The sequence below is a fragment of the Numida meleagris genome, chromosome 6 (genome assembly GCF_002078875.1).
Source record: "Numida meleagris isolate 19003 breed g44 Domestic line chromosome 6, NumMel1.0, whole genome shotgun sequence".
Lineage (NCBI taxonomy): Eukaryota > Metazoa > Chordata > Aves > Galliformes > Numididae > Numida > Numida meleagris.
The window spans coordinates 57151933-57173591 of NC_034414.1; the positions used below are offsets into that span (position 1 = coordinate 57151933).

The following is a 21659-nucleotide window of genomic DNA, read 5'->3' on the forward strand; positions in this document are numbered from 1 at the left end:
AAAGGGTGGGAACCTGCTCTATGCAAGCTGTAATGATGGTGGGATGTACCGGATATTTAGCAGAAATAGTCTTTCTTGCTGTGTCTGCATGGAATCTGGTTTAATATTGCTTCTGGACACAAAGAACTAAAAAATGTTAATCAGTCAAACTAGCTGGCCAACTTTTGGTTGTCCTACCCTCACAGTCCCATTTTCAAAGGCAGTGAGTCCCCTCCATGTCAGCAATAAAACTGCTGCTACTCTCCAGTGTAGAGCTGAAGCCTTCTGTCCACGCAGGATTTTTCCATGAGCAAATTCCCTTTAAAATAGTCCAGCAAACCCAAGGCTACCTCTTGCTAGTGACAAAGAGCAAGGTATTATTGTTACCCTGAAGTTTACCTCTCAGATATCAGTCATCCTGCATCTCTTTCACTCTCTAAGTGAAGTTTTCCTGGAATATCTGCAAGGGAGGACAATTCTGAAATTTGCTTGCACATCCAATGAGGCTGCAAACAAAGGCGAAGTGCTGTGACAAATGCCTCCAAAGTCAGTGTTTGTCTTTCTCTTTGTCTCATTCATACTTATGAACCTCTGGGTTAACTGACCTGGGTGTCAAGTCTGAAAAACAAAAAAGTCAGATTATATTCTGTGAAATGGTGGATGAGCAATAGGTAAGAGTTTAGAGGACTAACCAAAACGTGTCTAATTATTTGGGCTTAGGATTTAACTTACTGTTTTTTCTTTCTTCTTCTTTTCTTCCCTCAGCCCCTGCCTGATACTCAGAGCACAAAACCCAGCAGGGAGAGGGGTAATGGAATTTGGAGGCAACTGGTGTTCAAAGACCTCGCTTGAAATGGGCCTATGCTAATGCTGAGGGTATGTGCAAATTGGGTCAACATCCCGCATATTCCTAAAGGAGCAGCTTCATCAGGATAGCCTACGTGGTACAGAGTTGTCTCTTTCATAGGGCTGCACCTCAGAGTATTGTACAAATCCTCAAAGAGATTCTGGCTCTAACTGCCCAGCCCATGGCCAGAGCATCACCCGAGTGTGTGTGGTCTCTGAGCCACGGGGAGAACACGTTCATCCCAATGTAACTGAGTTTAATTGCCACCTCCTGACTCTTTTCAAAAAAGGAATCTGTGCTTAAAGGCTCAGAGCCTTTTCCTTGAACTTTCTTGCTCCAAATTGAGCTGACATAACTCCCTTGTACTTGACAGAATTACATTGGTCAATTATTGGTCAGACACAGATTTGAATTTGGCAGTGAACCTCATCGTATCCCCTTCTTTGTCTTCTCCATGTATTTCATGAAGTATTAAAAAGTGTTTTGTATGCTTGCGTATGTGACTCATACAAAATATTTGCACAAAACAGAACAGTAAAGGATTTGCTATAAATTCAAAAATTAGTTTTGCACTAAATCGCAGTAGCGCTCTTTCTTTTTCTGAGGCAGAAAAAATATTTTAGAAACAGAACTTAAAAAGATGCAGCAGTGAGAGTAAGATAAGAGCTATAATTCGAGCCTACAGGACTTTCCATTGAAAATGTGGGCATGGGCATCATGTTGTCACATACTTCTGAAACAGAAGACAGACATTGCTAAGGAAGCATTGACACAACTGAAAAGTTGCTGATCTGGAGAAGGGGTTGTGTAACCCTGGAGGAAATTGATGCTTGCTCACACTGAATAAGAAATCCAGTACTGAGCAGATAAACCAAGCTATAGATGCAATGTTGAGCTCTAGCAGCTGCAGCTGCTGTTCAAATAAATTAAGGCATTAAATGGTATCATATTCACAGCAAACAATCAATGCAGATAACTATGAAAATAAGAGGCAGGGACAAGGGGAAAAGGTGAAGCCCTTGTTCACATGCAGAGCAAGGCCCAAACAATGCAGGCAGTTCCTTTGTAGAGTCACCATTTGCTGGTTTGTGTGCTCTTTGGTTGAAAAGGGTGTTGTAATTGGCCACTGTGGTCCAGTTTGTCCCATCCCAGAAAGATACAGCAGTGGAAAAGCCAAACCTGAAAATCTTTGCCAAAAACTCTTTTCCAAAATTAAAATGGTTTGTGTGACCTGAAATTTGTCTTAGTCATCAGGTCCCACCATGTCCTTCTTTCCATATAAATTCACAGGGGTAAGCTCTGAAGAGCAGTCTGTAGAGGTACTCATTCACCCTTCTGTCTCTCAACACTTTCTCACCACAATGCTGAACAGGCAGGGGCTGGTATTGCTTCTTGAGGAATAAATATTTTCCATGTGAAATGGAAAAATAGTCTTGACAGCCTTGCAGAAACATATGCATGCTTCCAGTGGGAGACCCATCATAGGTGACGACAGCGTGCTACGCATTTGGAGGTTAGTATGTGGTTTCTGTGCAGAGTGGTTTCTGATTAATGCCTATGAACTTGGTGCTGATTCCGCCTAAATACTGTAAATGAACTTCAGGAAAAACAGTGTTTTTGATCAACCGCATCCCTGGCAATATAATGAGCACAATTACTCTTGCTTGACTATGCAACATTATTCTGTTTTGCCAGTTAATTGCTGGTGATGTTTTCAAGCTGATTAAAACCAGACAGCACTTTCACATATGTTTAATCAAGAAATTTTGATAAAATTTAGAAGAATATCTTGGGTCTTTTCTGGCATTTGTCTAGTTTTCTTCCTTTTCTTTTTTAACAACTGACAGACATCAAGATCAAAAAAATCCTATTTAGAGTCCCAGAGTTTTCTGTCTTTGGTACTTGAAGGAGTTTGTGGCAAGGTGGGGTACCTCTTCTCCCAGGTAGCAGTGATAGGAAAAGAGGGAATGGCCTCAAGTTGCTTCGGGGGAGGTTTGGATTGGATATTAGGAAAAAATTCTTCTCAAGATTTTTTTTGTCTTCAAAGAATTACCAATCCAAGCAGTAGTTTAGAGCCACCAAAGAGCTGAAAGGAAGAAAATACTGAGACATTGCAGGTGAGTGTGAGAGGCAGTGGTCTCATCAAACCTAAAGTCAAGTGCTTTGCCTTGAATGAGTATAGGAGCTACTACCCTTCCACATTTCTGCACATCATCAGTGTTTGAGATAAGAGGGCCTGAATACATCTTGACCAAAAGGACTGCAAGAAATTAAATTTCTTTTGTCTGTGAGGTTCTGGAATTGCCCATTTCTATTAGCCATGCAGGCACAGGATGTGTATATTGACTGTGTTGTGGACCAAGATTTCACAAGATTTGGTATTGTTATGGAAGTGTCTTGAACCTTCCCAATGCTGGAGAGATCTCTGAGATCCCAGATCCCATTGAATTCGATGGAAGGTGGAGGCATTCATCTATCAGAGACCATAAGCATGGACTTTCTAACGGTCATGAAACTGAAGACAGTCTCAATCGCAAATGTAAGAGGGAGCTAGGCACAGTTTCCCCTAATCTCTTGAGATCCCGGCATTTATCTCTCTGCTTAATTGAATGAATGGGAAATTAGATAAAACTTTGCAGAGTAAATCTTTTGGCAAATGTGATACCCAAGTAAAAATTTTTCAGTGGACTCTACATTTTCACACCTGCTCCTTTGTTTTGTGGAAGTGTATTTTGAATGTAAGTCCTGCTTACATTGCATCCCTATTAATTCTATTGTACATATTAAATGTCCTCTTTGTAGTGTGTAAAACCAGAAGAGAGACTAAAAACAAATAGCATGTGTTTAAAATGTTTTATGGAAGGTGGCACCAATATTTTCTGAAAGCTTCCATCGGCCCAAGCCACTGTTCTCTGATAACAGTGTTATTGTTCAAGGCCAAAACTGGAACCTAAAATTAAGTAGGAAATAATGGAAGAGGTGAGAAAACATGCTACTTAGCCCTGCAAGAGACAAAAAAAAAATGTATAGACTAGACAGAATGTGTTTCTTGCTTCTCTACCAGCATACTTACATCTGTGATAACTTAAATCCTCTGTTCTCTCATTAACTGAGAAGTGAAAGTTATTTTCATTTTATTTCAGCAAATCCTATGACCATCAGAGCCATGTTTTATGGCTCACAGCATGATGAAATGCCTACATACACTGTGTGAGGCACGGAGACGTATCGCTGCTCTCATTTTGTAATGTGGAACAGAGTTCTGCGAATTGGTCTGCAGATAGTTCCAGATTTGTCTTTTACCTGGTGGACTTGGGAAATAGGACTTCTGCAGGAACCTGTCCATAGCAGCTTCTCTGAGGACTTCTTTCTCAAGAGGCTTTCCACACCCAAGCAACTGGACATGCTTCCATCCCATGAGTAATACACATCTTTGGGGTGCTTATGAGCTGCCCTCTGTGGGGCTGCTTGTGGGAATCCTGAGGTCGTTTCCACACCTTTACTCATGAGAGGATGTGCATTTGCACTTCCAGTCTTGAGGCAGAGGGGGAACCATGGTATGGACTTCAAGTTACTCCACAAGTGGCGTGGATCAGGCTCACCAAAAGACGCCAACACAACAGCTGATGCATCTGGCTGTTCTAGAGTCAGTGCCCAGATAGCTGCAAGATATCCAGAACCTCTGGAATGTGCATGGCCAAGCAGAGGAAGACATGGGTACTGAGTCCTGTGTGTTTTTTGGTTTTTTGGTTTTTTTTCTAGGTTGGAAAAGACCTACAAGATCATCCAGTCCAACCATCCACCTACCACCAATAATCCCACTCGACCATGTCTCTCAACGCTGTATCTAAATGTTTCTTGAACACCTCCAGGGACGGTGACTCCACCACCTCCCTGGGCAGCCCATTCCATTTTAGTGATCCCTGTCTGTCCCAAGGGATCAAGAGCAGCCGGAAAATTTGGATCACCTATTAGGATATTTATTTCAGTGTTAGAAATAGCAGTTTGGAAAAAATACCCTCTTTTGAGTGGCACTGTGTTTCCTTTGGTTGCACCTGTGTCTCTAGGTCTTTGCTTACCAAAACAAATGCCAGCATCAGGCCACCGTGGCTATTACGGCAGAAAATACAGAGCAATAGAGGGAGATCCAGTGAGGAAGAGGTCAGATGTAGTGGAGACACAGGAAACTGAACTGAGGAGGAGGAGAGGCACTTTGCCAGTCAGGGGAGATGCAGAACTTACCACCTGCTACCACAGAAGTAATTAAATCGCACTCCAGAAATGGATAGTCCATATCCAAGTGAGGCAAAACTGATCTCATACAGATCTATTCCAACCTGGAGAGTTATTACATCTCTCTATTTCTAATTATGCTGTTACCCAGTGTGATGCCAACTCCAAAGGCAGAACCTGTGTCACTAAAGAACCTTTTCTTTGTGGAATGAGTGATTAGTGGTGGCAATTATCAGAGATTTCGGAAATAGTTCCTTTTTGTATCTGAAACTCCCATCTTTTTTTAGACCAAAAAAACCAAAAGGAATGAAAAAACTTGAAAACAAAAGCTGTGATGATTTTGCTTCTGTTTAGAATAAATATTCACTTTGATACAATCCTTTAATAAAACTTTGACCAAAAAGTGGCATTTTTTAAAGAAAGGAAATGTTGTGCTGCTCCCCTCCACATAAAACATATAATAAAACATCAAAATGAATCAGAAGCCACCAACAAAAATTTGGTATCAGTCCAAAAATATATATTTTTTTGATGGAGACATTTTGATTAAAAAGTTGAAACAGCTGTAGCTATGGCAATGCATTGATACGCTGTCCCCTTCTCCAGGAAAGCTCTCTCCAAGATCTGGGACAATGCATAACTGCACAGGTGGACCAATGCTGCTTTGATAATGCCAAAGAAGAGAAGAAGTGGGTGAGTACCACTGACCATCTTACCTCCTTATCCACCAGTGTTCATCCACATCCTGCTCTGACCCATTTGTGCTGCTCAGCTCCCAGAGCGATGCTTGCAGCATATTTTTCCTAATTCCTTTTCCTCATAGGCAAAACTGACACTGCATTTTTTCTGATTCAGAGATGGAGGATGTTTGCCCAGAATGACCCATGTGATGCTTCTCATCTTCCTGCTCTCCAGATCGTTCTGTATGTGATTTTAGTGGAGCAAAACGTTGCTGCATTTTCCCTGGGATGGGAGAACAGGACTCTAATGTGTGTTTTCATTTGGGACACAGTAAGATGGGACACCTTTATGAAGGAGCAGAAATATTCTGGGGCTGGAGCTGCAGAAACTGATTGAGTGTGTGACTTGTCATGCATGGGGTGATGCATGACATGTCTGTCATCACCAGAGTGGACTTGCAGATATGTTCAAGGTGGCTGATTCTGTTGGTGATGCTTCTATAGTCAGATCTGCCTTGCCCATGCAGTGTCATAGAATCATAGAATTGTTTGAGTTGGAAGGGACCCTTAAAGGCCATCTGGTCCCACTCCCCTGCAGTGAACAGGGACACCCACAGCTCCACCAGGTGCTCAGAGCCCTATCCAGCCTGACCTTGGGTGTCTGAAGGGATGGGACATCCACAACCTCTCTGGGCTGTCCTTATTGTAAAAAAAAAAAAAAAAAAAATTTCCTTGTATCCAACCTAAATCTCCCCTCTTTTATTTGGAAACCATTTCCCCCAGGCCCTGGGTCCTGGTCTTGACTTAAGTTGAATGACAGCAGGAGGGACCCCAGCTCCCTTCTTTTAAACCTTCTCACTTAAGAAGGACCTTCTTAAACACATCACACCAAAAGCCTATTTGTGCCCTGGTTTACACAAAGGGAGCAAGCTAGAACAGGGATGAGATGCAGGATGAGACCCTCTGCAATGTCCCTGCAGGAAGACCTCATGCCTCTGGGTGGTGGCCTTCAGCAAGGACATGCTCTGAGCCCCTAGAAGAATAGGTAGCCACAGAAGTGATGTCAATGCCTTCCCTGTCCCCTTTGGAGCACCAGTTCTCCATCAGATCCCCCAGCTCCTTGGCTGACCCCCATCTCTTCTGGGCAGTGATTTCTTGCTCTCTGCCTTGCCACCGAGGGCAGATTTTTGCCCAGTGTTGTTCTTCTCTCTAATCTCAGCCCTGTTCACTTTGGCATCCAGATACACAGTCACTACCATCCAGTGCTTTGATATTTATTCTGTGTTATTCAATTGGTTTGGGGAGGGTGGGGGCGTGGGCAGCTCTTTCAGTCCCCTTTTCTGTCCATCAGTATGGTGGCAAATAGGCCGGATGCAAGGAGCCCATCACGAAATTGCTACCAGGAGGAAAAGAATTAAAAACAAGGAAAAAAAACCCAAGAGAGTAAAATACATATTTTATTAAATGAATGGGACGTACAGCTGTGGACATGTCCCTCTCATGGCAAAGCCCTCAAATGAATAAACTGCCCATCACAGTGTCCCCCTCAGATGCCACCCCAGTGCCCACAGTCCACCCCGGCTCTCAGCCAAAAACTTTTGCTGTCGTATCACTGGACGTGGTAATCTCCTGCATCCCGTGTCTGTAACCCAGAAGCCACCTCCCCCTAATATTTTACGTATTCCCGAAATTCGTTTGCAAGGGGGCAGGAGAGGAGATAACGGCGGTGACTTGAGCCGAGTGGGAACTGCTGACTGACAAAGTGTGTAGTGCAGTACGGGTGCTTTCTGGCTCTCTAATTATCCTTTTCCTTCTTGACTCCAGTATCACATGTAGCCATGTGTAGAATCATAAAATAATTATGCAGTGTACAAGCTTTCTGGGAGCATGTACCACTGTTTTCCTAATTCTTTATCGCTCCCATTGATCGTGGCGTGTGTGCATTGATCCAAGTCGGCCATCTGGTTGGGGAAGATAAGCGTGCGAGTGTCTTTGCATTGCACTGTCACTCAGGGAGGGGGGTACATTTTGGCTGTAGGGAATTACAGGGGCAGGATTAGCCCTCTTCCTAGGAGTAAACTGAATTTTAAATGTAGTGTTGCAGCTGCATGGACCATGTTGCTAACTTCTGTTTTTGCCCATAGACTGGGTAGATTTTTATTCTTCCTCTTATTATGATTTTCTCCTCTTTCCTGCTCAGACTGTGTTTGGAGATAGAGATATGGCTTGCATTAAATGGAGGGGAAAAGGGGGAATGTCCTTCTCTGCACACACCAGAGTCGCGAGTGGCTGCTGTGTTACAGGATTTCGAGATGGCAAAACCAGCTTTAAATGCAGGCGAGGACCCGCTGGATTGAACACATTTCACAATAAGATTCATTGGTCCAAGAAAGAAAAAAAAAAAGAAAAAAAAAAAAAGATGAAGTTATCAGCCTATGACAGGAAATTAAAGAGTGGATATTAATCAGCTCTCTTAACTTCTATTAATCAAGACAAATAACCTTAATCACGCATTATCGGGATGTGTATGTTTAATAATCAGCAACAAAACAGCGGAGGGTGGTGGTTTTTTTTTTTTTTTGCTTCATTTGTTTTTCCTTGCCTGTCAGGTTCCCCTGACACAATGGCCGTATCCTGCAATAACTTCAATTTGGATGCAGTATTCCACCGAAATGGCCGTTGTGTGCGTGTGTGCGCGCTCACACCCCTGGTCGTCCTTTTGTGAACCGTGGTCGTGGCCATTGTTGTCTCATATTCTGCAAATGTATGGAAGGTGCCTCAAAAGCCTTTCCTCTAAAATTGAACAATTCTGTCAAAAAAGATTAGTTCTATTTTGTCTGCTGCTTGCTGACTATTCATGAATGTAAAGAGAGAGGGCTTGGGTGTCATACTAAGTTGCTAAGGTGGCTGGCTTTCGGCTATTGACTTGAGGATACCCAACCAGAGCCTACAAAAGAGCAGCCAGAAGGAGAGGAGAGAACTGGTCTGCCATGTGTTTCAGCTATACCTTCTTTAGCTGCCCATTTATTTCTTTTGTTGCCACAACTTTTATTGTCATACAGTTGAAAAAAATGTTAGACACAGGCTTCAGGCTGCACCAAGCAGAAAAAAGGATTAGCATATCACTAGGATCATCTTACACTGAACCAAATTCTTTTCAGGATGTATAATTAGTGAATACAGTCTCCCCCCCTCCTTTTTTGGAGGGGGTGGGGGGACCCTATGGATAGGGAAAATTAGCTCAGATCTCTGGGTAGGAAATGAGAAGAAAGAGAAAGAAAAAGTTCCCCAGTTTCGGGGAGGATTTATAAGGGCTGTTTGCTCATATAAGGCTCACGCATCGTGTTTAAGAAGCATTTTACACAAACGTGTTAAGAAAAACATCTTTTTTTTCATACCCGAGTGTGTGCAATCACCTTCCCTGAAGGGGAGCAGGAGGAGGGCGATTGTTTCCAGAGCTGGCCCCAAATGGAGCAGCCAGAGGCATAGGGTCTCAGCGCCCACGCTCTCTGACAAGGGCTCAACACAAGGCAAGAAGCTGAGGATGCATTACTTTATGCTCCCCGTGTGTGTTCACGGCTCCCTTCTGCCATCTGGGAACTGCACACTGCTCCATGCACAGCAATAAAAAATGCTATTTCTCCTAATGCCTGAACCTGTATTATCAGAAAGCTGGAGTTAGTACTGAACTGCAGCACACTGTGGTATACGCATTTTTAAAACAAGAGAGAGCTGGATGGGGGAATTAATGGTCTATTTTTTGGAAGGGCATAGGCAATTTCAAGGATGCAGAAATAGGTGTGAGGCAAGCAATGGTACTGTGTCCACAGAAAGCAGCAGAGCTCCCATCTGATGCCAATGGGAAAGACAGAGCTTTTGCCTGTTATTGGGATGGTTCAGCTCCCAGACACTTGGCCCCAGAAAGCATCTGTTTAGATCACATTTGCAGCGTGGTGTTCTTGCAAAATGAACTGCCAGAGGAACAGGATTGTGTCTACGTTAGGGTCAGGGTGAAGAGGACACATTCAGCTTGCTGCACACATCTCAAATCCCAGTCTGTGCTACCTCCAAAGCTCAGCTGCACCTCCGCACTGAGCAGTTTGGGACTCCAGGATAAGGCCACCTGGGCATAGTGTTTCCTGCTCCCATCAGAGCAAAATCTGAAAGCAGCATCGCTCTGGGAAGTGAACAGAGCTCCTCTTTCAGCTCAACGGCTGGTAATTTCACCGTGTTTAATCACGCTGCACGTTTGACATCATTGCCTTTTCAAACTGTTCAAACCAATTGTTCCACCAAAGTAGCAATTGGACGTGAATATTCAGACGCTGCTCTGGGGTGCTCGGTCATAATTGGTCACATCACTCACATGGTCTCCTTCCCATTCTGATTAGAAGAGGGTAGAAATTTGCTTCATGCAGATACTTAAACACCCACACATAAAAAATCTCATTTAGCACAACTATTTTTTTTCCTAGGGGTTACTACAGCCACTTGAACGTTTGTAGTCAGAGGGCACCAAAGGGGAACAAATGAAAGGAGAAGTCAATTAAAATGGTAAATGTAGGAAAAATGGTTTCTTTCTTCACCCAGTTCAGTTCCCGCTGGTGGTCCTGCCAATATGCGGGATCGCACGCAGGTTTTGTGTTGGATGGAAATCATGCCATGTGCTTTATTACTGAAAGTGGAAAATTTTAGCTTCAGTTCCCAAATGCAGCTGTACTGATGTTTCCAGGGGTCCAGAGCTCATCCTGGGAGGTAGTTGTGGCAACCCAACCGTAGATGTGAAGTTCAATGCAGCGAGCGTGTAGAATTCCACGTATCCTTGGGGTTTGTGTGACTCGAACATCATGGATCTAAGAAAAAAAATGCATAGGGTCCAAGAAATATTTGGGGAGAAATGATCTGTAGCATGTTACACTATTTGATGAGTGCTGGGTCACGTACATTGTGGGGATCTACTGTCCATGTGGATCTTCTCTTGACTTCAAAGGAGGAAGGATTTTGGTGAAGGCTGTCTTGAGCAGACATGTAAAGCAGCCACATCAGGCACTGTGGCTTATGATCTTCTTTATTATGCTCTGATATACCAAAGAGTGCGTGAAATTATGAAAGGGAGTGACTTAAAAGCAACCATTTATTTACAGTGCAAAACAGAAAGCCTAGTGGGATGTTCCTAGATCACAAACAATTACTCCTGGTAGCCACGTGGGAGATAACCCAGGGTGGCCAGAGGAAGCTAAGTATTGTCATTTTTAGGGAAGAACAAAAGTGTCTGAAGTCCCTCACTGAAACACTGGATGTGGCTCTTCTTACTGAACTTCCTGCTCTTCAGCTTCCAGCAAAACCCAACTGAAGGAGAAGATAAAGAAAAATCAGATAAAATTAAGAATAGAACAGCAGAAATATTGGGATGATTATAATCTACCACCTGCAATTTTGCAACCTTGGTAAAAATCATAGAATCAAGGAAACGTAGAATCATTGGAGTTGGAAGGGACCCTTAAAGGCCATCTGGCCCAACTCCCTTGCATTGAGCAGGGACACCCACAGCTCCATCAGGTGCTCAGAGCCCATCCAGCCTGACCTTGGGTGTCTGCAGGGACGGGGCACCACCACCTCTCTGGGCAACCTGTGCCAGTGCCTCACTACCCTTAGTATAAAAAACCCTTTTCCTTATATCTAATCTAAATTATCCCCTCTTTTAGTCTGAAAACATTTCAGAAATGCAGTTAACTTACAAATGACCTGATTTTGCAGCACCTAGGTTTGGCTCCTTGGTAGCAAGCAGCTCGTGAAGGCAACGTTGCAGTGGTCACCTTGGAGAGGCTTGGCTTGGTCTTGCAGCCTGCTGTGCTGCCTCTCTGCATCCTGCAGGTTGTATTTTCTGTAAATAAATGCTGTTTAATAATTATTCTATGTGCATTTTATCATTAGTCTGGTGCTATAGAACCACGCAAACCCAACCTTGATTTATAAAGCTGTTAAAATGTTTGACCTTGTTTGAATAAAAGCCTCAAGGTTAATTACAGCAAGCATTCTATGTACACCCTCCCTGTTTCAATTGCCTTGATGATTTGTGGGAGGAAAGGGTAATACCTTCTCCTCTTTTAAAAGCAGCTGCAGTGCAAAAGTGTAAGAGTTTGCTTTTCCGCCATTTTCATGTTTGCCTACACTTTGATATGTGATATATTGAGCGATGAGCTGTCTCTTCCTGGGTAGCACTAGAAATCTGATATTTTTACCTGAAGTGCAATAAGAAGCATGTGAGAATTGAAAAAAGAAAAGTTGGGAGTGAAGAGTTGGAGCTTTGCTGCTGGTTGGGATGTATCCATAATGAGATAAACAAAGGGACTGTGTTTTATTTCTTATTGCGCCGAAAACAAATTTCACAAAATAAAAACCAATTTAAGTTTCTTTTAAAAGAACTGGGAAATATTGAGGAAAGTTAATTGAAGCACATTCAAATTACAATAAACACATACAGGCACAATTATCTTCTTTTGACTAGTGTGTGGCTTGGAGATGTTTTTATCTTTTGTTTATTGCACTATTAAAAATATGGAGAGGCACCAAGAAAGGGTAGATAGCCACCATATGGAATTACATATTTTCCCTATTTATATTTAAATAACTGTCCGTGAGAAATTATGCACAAATCATGCAATAATTCCCAACTGAAAGGACTGTTTAGAAAATAAAAATTCTGAGGCACAATATTCTTTTCATATTAAATTGCCCATTTTCTGTACATCTTATACGTTTGTACAATACCAAAAAAAAAAAAATACGGCATTGTAGCCCAATACAATTTGTTCACAATGCTAATGAAGATGGATAGAGGACATTGTAATATACTGTAGTAATTCATAAGCAATGTGGGAAAACAAGACAAACAGGCTCAGAAAGCTGGAGCATAATTTTTTGTTCCCATTTTCAGAGTGAATAGTGGTAATTTTAATAACCTGCTGGTTTGACAGATTTAATGATGCCGATTAACTTTTATTGCTTGATTCATGCCACGCTCACTTTGGGGTGAATATTTGTGCTTGCAAAGTTTGAGTGGTTGGTTGGAGGGAGCTAAAAAGAAGCTCCTAACACCCCATGGAGAATTTGGCAAGCCCCAAAGCTTTCCGCTTGGGATGCCGCTCCCTCCCCAAAGAGATGCATTTCGAGCTCACATCTCGCTTTGCCACAGTGCTGTCATCCCTTCAGCAGGGTCTGTTGTGAGAGGACAAGGGGACATGGTTTCCATCTAAAAGAGGGGAGATTTTGGTTGGATGTAAGAAAAAAGTGTTTTACAGTAAGGGCGGTGAGGCACTGGCACAGGTTGCCCAGAGAGGTGGTGGTGCCCTGTCCCTGCAGATACCCAAGGTCAGGCTGGACAGGCTCTGAGCACCTGATGGAGCTGTGGGTGTCCCTGCTCAATGCAGGGAGTTGGACCAGATGGCCTTGAAGGGTCTCATCTAACTCAAACAATTCTATGAGTCTATGCAGGATCTTAATAGTTCCTTATTATTTCTGGATAGAAGTTCTGATTAAGTGGGAGTATGTTGTGAGTGTTGAGAACACTTTCACCATGAAAAAAAAAAAACCCTAAGAAGAAATATTTCATCAGCAAAATATCCAGCTTTAGTTTACAACTCTTTCAAAAAGGAGAACGACTAAATCTTTTGACTTTCCATAACAGGAGTGAAATCTTCCAAATCAGCTAACGCTTCCTTACAGGCTCCATACACTTCAAATTTTACTTGTCTGTCTGTCTCCCTAATAACTCTAATACTTCTAATTTTTGTAATTCATCCAACATAGGTTGGAGGTTTAAGTAGGGCTTCTATATACCTGGGGGTATAACCTTATATATAGGGTTTTTTTTAATATATATATAACCTTCTAATAGGTTTAAGTCAGGCTTCTATAAACCTGGGGTTGGAACTAGATGATCTTTGTAGAACCTTTCAACCATTCTATGGTTCTATGATTCTGTAATGACATCTTGCTCAGCAGGATCACGCCTTGTGAACTGATTTATTGTGAGCACTTTATTTGGGTGTATATGTGTATACGTATGTGTGGATCCAGGAGTTGGACTTGATAATCCTTATGTGTCCCTTACAACTCGCAATGGTCTATGGTTCTACGGTTTTATATACACATAGGTATGTGCGTTTGCTTTTTTTTTTCCTGCTGCACTGTTGCTTAATGAGGAGAAAACTTTTCCATGACATTTTCAGGTCTGTCAGAAATAAGTGAGAAATTCAGAGAGTTTGATGTGAGCAAAAGCACTCTGCTAAAGGCATCTGATCCACGTTAAACTCTTAGCGATTGTCCTTGTGTTCTGAGCTCCCATTCATTTGATTCATGCCTGCCTCTGCATCCATTCACATCAGCTCAAATGCAAAGTGAGGGAGGAGCAGGAATCATCACTAAATGTTCATGTAGGGCTGCAGGGATCTCCACTCCTGGACATCACAACAATAGAGAGGCATGCTGGTGAGTCAGGATAGCAGCAGCATGCTGGGCATGCTCCTGTGTGCCACCTGCTTCACAGCCCTCTCTACTCCCCATTTAATGGACAATTAGCAACAGTGCCCTTGAACCATGGTAGTTTGAAGATACCAATGAAACAAGGTTGAAAAGGAGAAGTATCTCCATTAGGCCGAGCAACTGATACCAGTATTCAGTTTTAAAAGCTGCCATGAGGCACTGAAGGATTTATTTTAAAAGAAGATACCATAAAAGGCGAAAAGGTTTTCCCACATTTTTCTTATGACTTTTAAAATTTTATTTCAATAAAATCTAGAATATTTCTGCTGCTAAACTAAACTACTAGGGAAAACTGTGAACCAGCATCTAACAGTTTGGGGAGAAGACCTTTCAATCTGCTGCTGGACAGGAATATACTTGTGTTTCCCTCTGCTCCTAATGTCAATGAATGTCACGTGCAGCGAATTTTAGAGCTCCACCACGAGAGCCTTGCCACGCAGCTGGATGCAGGCTGGTGCATAACACAATGTAGTTTGGATACAGCCTGAGGAAGTCCAAGTAAAGAGTATTTACAAGTGCGGCCAAAGAGTGTTTCAATCCCTGCTCTGCTCTTTCAACATAACTGCATAGACTCATTGAATCACAGAATTGTTTGAGGCAGAAGGGACCCTTCAAGGCCATCTGGTCCCACTCCCTGCAGTGAACATGGACACCCACAGCTCCATCAGGTGCTCAGAGCCCCATCCAGCCTGACCTTGGGTGTCTCTAGGAATTCTTTCATCCCTCCCTGTTTGGTGGTTTCTCCTGGGAATGACCAGTAGAAAAATCTCACAGCACACCAGAAGCTCAGCATAGCACCCCTGGTTTATCTGGGAACCAGCCATTGGGAGTAGCACTGGCTTGCCCATTGTGTTGCTTTGGATGGTCTTTGGGTCATGTGTAGGAGAGCTTGGTCTGAGCCTCAGATACAGGATTTTGCTTCTGGTTTCTCCACTGCCTTCTGGCTAGAGAGCAGGCACGGACAGTTTGGGTGGGAGATGGTGATGGTGAGGACACAACAGCAGTGTCTATAACACATTGCTCTTAACACCTCTGCTAGGTGCAGCCTCTAGCTCAGCTTGGGAAAACCACATGGAAGACAAATGGCGCTGGCGTCATGGCATTAGCATCATTTTCAGAGTTGTGTTTTCCAAAGAACTTCATACAAAAAGACAACCACATCCTCTTCTGCGTTGTGGTCATGTGCCATGTGAGAAGGGGGTACATCTGATGCCATTCAGGCAGTGGGGTGCAAAGGGACCAAGCCCTTCTTTGCCACTGCCCACCAAACTCCTAAGTAGGAAACACGAGGGAGCACCCACACTGTCCTCTCTCCATCACAGCCCCACAGGTTTTATTCAGCACTTTACTTTTCCTACCAGATACCATTAATTTCCCTCTCTCTTAGGTCCAATTTTCTCTGTTTGCCCACAGCACTGTTAAAGAAGGACCTCAGTGCAGTGTTCCCTGAACAAAATTAAATCCAGAAACCCGCCCTGCAGGGCACAGAGCATCTCCTTGCCCCGTGTTTGGGCAGTGCTGGTCAATACAAATAAATAATATGAAGCCCTGGAATGACTCATTTGTCGGGAACACACCTGCATAACCAATCCCACAGCTGTGGGGCTGGAAAGGCAAATAAAACAGCTGTAACCCAAGCCTGAGGGGTGCTGGGGACTTAGGGAGGGAAGCTGGGCTTTCAAACTGCTGTAACCCAAGGAAGAAAATCATCAGCCTATATGCCTTTCACAGCATTTGAAGGCAAAATGGTTTGTGGCTTAGCCATTGTTTAAAGGCCATTCCTCAAATTCCTTGTTTACTGTCAGCGGGGTGAGTTGTGGACTCTGTGACTTTAGCTGTTAATGGGCCTAACCACTTCTGCCAACAGATTAAGCTGTGCTGAAACATTAAGAAAATTGGCCCAAACAGAGATAGGGAGCATTCTTGTTTAGCTGTTGTTTCATTTACATGAGAATCATTGTCCCCAAACAATAGCATTTCCATATCGTCCAAAGAGCGGGCAATTGGGTGAAACCCATTCTGTTTCTGCTAAATGACAGAAATTGTTTGTTTGTTTGTTTCTAGAGAGAAAGAAAAATGCTCATTTTCAGCTGCAGTAGATCCAAGTAGATCCGAAATGAAATCCAGCCCCCAAATACCTCCAGCTGGTGAAGGACTGGGAGCTCACCAGGATGGGGTGATGATGGAAGAAAACATGAATATTAACAGCTGTAAGTGTGCTTAAACCAATTGCTGTCTGGGGGAGAAGGGGAGCAAGCAAAATTAGTCCATTTGGGGAGGGAAAGAACAAGTCTGTTGGTTATTTTTGTAAAGAAAAAGAGAGATGTGCTCTTGCTATGACTCATGCTACTGAGTTCCCCAGGTGATCCATTCACTTCTGTTGTTTCTATATAAATGCTGCCACCTGAACTTATCTCAGGTTTGATGCTCAGGCAACATCTTTTCTTTCTCTCTGGATCCTACAACTATACTTTGAATTATAGCAGCACCTGGAGTCATCAGCCAAGATTGCAGGCCCCTCACAAGAGGTGATGGCCAAAAAAACGGCGAGATCCAACCAGCTCCCTGTCCCCATGGGCACAGCCAGCAGGGAAGGAGCATTGTGGGGACAGACTGGGGTGGTCACTGTCAAGCCTGGAGCAGAGGGAGGAAGGGTTGGGGCTGCCCTGAGCCCAGGCATCTCTGTGACCCAGGTGAGTGCTTTTGGTCGGGCATCACTGTCTCCTTAAGGCCAATGTTCACTGCATGTTGCTGCAAAGAAGGGTGGATCCAGCTCAGTACCTTGGAACCTATTTTATTGCTGATTAGTGCTATGAGATTTACGCAAAGCACCATCTGACATTTCCTTGCTTTGGGAGATCCTGCTGTTTTCTTTATTTTATTTTTCTTCTAGACCTAATAGTTTTGGCCAGTGCTGCTGTTATTGGCAGTTACCTTTGGCTGCTTTAAATGCCACCAGATGTGAGGCGATGTTTACATTTCCCCAATTACATTGTCTTTGAATGGTTCTAAACTTGACTTTGATTAAACACGCTAATAACAAGAGAGGTTCCTTTTTTTTTTTTATGAATGTCACTTGCCTGAGTTGAAAAGACATGCTCTTAATACTTGCTTTTCATCTAAATCAAGAAAGCAACACTAAGCAAAAAAGTATTTAACTGTAGCATATAGGATTGTAAAGATGGTAATCAGGGACACTGGTAATTGAAGCTTTTGGGGGAGAACCTTTCTTCTGAATCCTTCAGTCTGTTTAATAGGATAAAATTAGCTTGAGTGGCTTGGTGTTTGAAGAGGTTATGATATAATTGGAGCTGCCTCCTGGGTTTGCTGCTGGACAAGGCGATCAGGTGGAGACATGGGAGGGCATGGGAACCTCTGAAGTACAAGACTCAGCTTCTGCCATACTAATTAGCCTAAATTAGCTATGCCAGTTTTCTGCTTGCTTTTGAATTTCCCTGATAATGCTTTTATCAGGAGTGTAAGAAAAGGAATATGAAAACGCGCACAAAGTTCACTGTAGAATGGCAAAAGCGATGGTGACTGTCGACTAAGTCCCAGGCTTATTGCTGCAAGCTTCAGGAAAAAAAACAGGGAGAAAAAAGATTGAATAGCATTAGGAAATAACAAATGGATATCAAGTACAACCCCTAGGGATTTAGAAAGTACTATGGCTTGCGTTCTCAAACACGAAAGTTTACAAAGCATCTGTAAGAAATTGATTATCTTGAGGATTATATACATATTACTTTGAGGCCAAGCCCTCCCCCCAACACCCAGCTTTGCTCTTGAGTGTTTAACCCAAGGTGAAGGAGGCAGGTCCTCCTCCAGGCAGAACCGGCTCAGGCTTCTTAGCTCATGCTCCATCATCTGCAAGGCCTGGGAGAAGCTATTTGTATTTCGTTAGCTGCTGCTGTTATTTAATTTTCACTTCCTACCCCAATTAATCAACTTTAACCATGCGAGGAGATTTGTGGCACATTCAGTGTAGCTTGTGCAAATCTATTTTAATTGAAAACGTGCAAGGGGGGAAGAAAGTAAGGAGGGTTTGTTGGTTTTCTTTCTGTCCTTGGGAGGGATTGCCAGTGGACAAAGCAAGTCAGGGGAATACTTCACCTTTGAAAGGTGTTTCGGGATGTACTTCTACAGGCAAAGAGATGTCAATCTCTGGGGAACGCTTGAGGCTATGAGGAGATAAGCTTTTCCTTCACAAAAAGCACCAGCCTTGGTTTGTAGTTATTTGGGGTCAGCATTGTGCGTGCCTCTAACTGGGCACACAGATCTTACACGCATGTAGGGCTTGACCAGCTGCTGAGCCACATCATCAACTCGATGCAGGAGCAGACTCATGACATAAACCTGCTCTACTTAATCTCTCTTGGGGTCCATTGGCTCTTGGAGGCCTCCAGTCACTGGATGAGCAAGTGGAGAGAGGTCCCAGGAGATCTTCTGGACATGAGGAGGAGTTGTGGTTCAAGAGCTCTCAGATATCTTATGTCTCCCATTAACCCTTCTTGCACCCAGTGCCTTTGACTCCTCTCCCTCAGGCTGTCCTAGGAAAGTTTTACAAAGAGCCGCGTGAATTTAGAAGTGGATTCTGATCTCATCAGAAGAGCAAGCCTTAGCTTGGTCGTGGCTTCCCAACGCATCTCCTGGATTACAATAGAAGACGTTAAACAGATTAGCAGCAATCTCATACTTTGAGATACAACAGGAAGGGTAATGCAGTGGTGAGCTGATCTGAGAGACCATTTTGGATATGGGTAACTTGAGCTCCAGAGCACAATTTCTAGTAAAACTAGATTTTATTTAGATACGTTCTGCATTTCAGTACAAGAATGTTGACCTGAGGGCATTGCAGTGTTACTGTTCATCACTGTCTGCTTTCCACGGAAAATCAATAGGGATATCAAGGTTTTAAAATTCTATTAAGCTATTTTATTGTACTTCATCTTAGTCTTCTGTAGAGGGAAGTGGTAGAGTCTGCATTTCTAGCTTCTGCTTGAGAGCAAGTTTGAAGGACCTAAAAAATGGGTTTGCTTCCCTGACCCTTTCAATCCTATGTACTGGGTGCATATAAGTGCTTGTGATCTCCTCTCTTAGCTGGAGGATCTGGTTCTCAGTGGGGAACTGCTCTGATTCTGCTTTTGTGGAGCCAGGAATCATTCAGGGAAAGAGACAGAGTCCTGACTTCTCTTCAGACTCCCATGCTCACAGCACTTGTCCTGGCTTTTTATCAGGTGCAAACACCTGGGTCCTGTAGGCTCTTCAGCTCTGGCACGTGTGCTTTCAAAATCCATTCGACTGCCTGCATACAGACAAGTGTTCAAACAGCTTCATCTCCATCCCTGTGGGCCCCAAGGCACAGCACTGGGTATCACCTGTTCAGCTCCTCCACATGTTATACTGAGGTCTGCATCCTGCAAATGCTTCTTCACAGGAATGGCAAAGACCAAGTTGTCTCAATATAAATCTTGCTGTAGTAGATTTGTATCAGTCCATTCAATATCTTTACATTCTTGGGGTTTTCTTGGCTTATTGGCCCCTCCCATTGCATAATAAAGAGTGTGCAACTGTTTTTTTTTTTTTTTTTAAATAAATAAAAATACAGGTTTTTAAGCTTGTTGCTCTAAACTCTTGCTCTAAATGCAAGGAAAGCATTCCGTTCTTGAAAAGTATTATGCTCAGATTAGAGCTTTGAGAGTTGAGAGGACTTGTTTTTAATTAGGGAAATCAAAACTGGGAACTCTTCTGCCAGCCTCTCCTCTTTGGAGCACCATCCTGTTTTGCTAGAGATATTTAATGGGTAAGAACCACGGGGCAAACTCCTGAATGACAGCTTAAGAAGGGACCTTGATGCGTTGTCCTTGAAACCTGTGATGAATTTCCCCTTGACTTCATGGGGTGCAGTATGCCCTAACTCCAGACGTTGTTATTGTACAGCCAGCCATGGGTCCTGTTCAGAAAGGACATCCTGTCTCCAGATCTAGGAGAAATATGGCTGAGCACAATGCAGATCTCATACATCGCAGTGGGCTTTGGCTCCATTCATGGCACAGAAGAGTGGCTCTCCAGGACTTTTCTACTCTTGTTCTTATACCCAGGAGAGACAAGAGCTGCAGAGCATGAGCTAGCTTTTCAGGTGAGCTCCTCTTCTGTGTTGGCAGTGTCCCAGCTCCTCTTACAACAGAAAACCAATTTTATAGTGATTTTTAAGGACCTCTTCTTGCTTGCCCTTGCAATGACTTCTGTGAGATGGATCTGCTTCTCTTCAGGTAACACGACACACAAATGGTAGTTGCTTCAATGGTTTGTATCCATCCTTTACCTGAAGGCAAAACACGCCATCAGACCTGGCAAAAGGGTCACCTGCCTGATGGCTGACCTATAAACAGCATACCTTTGTTTGAGATCTCCCAGGAACATCATGATGTGAAGTTAGGTTTTCCCTGGAAAACAGAAAATAAGATAAAGAAGGCAAGATAACTCTAGCTAGAGATGAGAGCACTTTAGTCAGGGGTGTTTGAACCAGTCCAGGAGACCAGACTGAAGGTGCAGAAGCACAGGAGATAGGGCTCTGCTTGGTGAACAGCAACTTCCCCTCCTTCTGCAGGAGGTGCCCCACACCTCACCCTCTCTTTTCTCAACCACGCACAAGACAAGGCAGGATGAAGCTGGTTTCCCTCTTACACAAGGTGTTTGCTGGCTCTCGCTCCTGGCTGTTTGATATCATGGAATCATTAAGGTTGGAAAGGACCACGAAGATCCCCAATCCCAGCTCACCCCCACCATGCCCACTGACCACGTCCCTCAGTGCCACACCTCCACGATTCTAGGACACCTCCTGGGATGGTGACCACTCCCTGGGCAGCCCGTGCCAGTGCATTACCACCTCATTCCACCCAAGATCTTTGAGAGAGAGAGAGAGCTGGCACATAACCCTGCTGCCAATTGCTCCCTGCTCCCTTCTGGAAGCAAGAGGTTTCATGCACACTGTGCTGAACCTTATGGGTTGGGGGGAAAAATCCCCTCTGCTTAATGAAATTCCCCCATATCTCTGAGAAATAAGCCACAGCAGCCTCAAAGTATCTGCTGTATCCACGAAGCTTTCAGCTCAGCACAGCGCGAGGGAGGGCTATGTCAGAGATGAGAGTCTCTCCTTAGCTCCATCAGGCAATACTGCAAACAAGTCATGTCTCCTAGAAGAGGAAAAAATCTATTTTAGAGCTCTCTTTTTCTGTGTGGGTGCTTATCTCTGGTCACTGCTGTTCGCCATGTAGAGAAGTCTCTGTGGCGTGCATTTCTAAGAGGGCAAACTGTCTAAAATTAGCTGTTAGTTTAAAATAAGAGACTGTACGGTTCTCCAGGGAGGGGTGTTC

At 43.6% G+C, this 21659-nt stretch overlaps 1 long non-coding RNA gene across 1 annotated transcript in view; it reads left to right on the top strand.

The window, feature by feature from the left end:
* LOC110401171 overlaps window positions 1-21659 on the top strand; it is a 122895-nt gene that overhangs the window by 82136 nt on the left and 19100 nt on the right. The window contains exons 9-12 of the long non-coding RNA XR_002440298.1: window positions 745-855; window positions 5666-5752; window positions 16348-16493; window positions 16767-16976. This is a non-coding gene — a long non-coding RNA (uncharacterized LOC110401171). The remainder of the gene's footprint in view (window positions 1-744; window positions 856-5665; window positions 5753-16347; window positions 16494-16766; window positions 16977-21659) is intronic.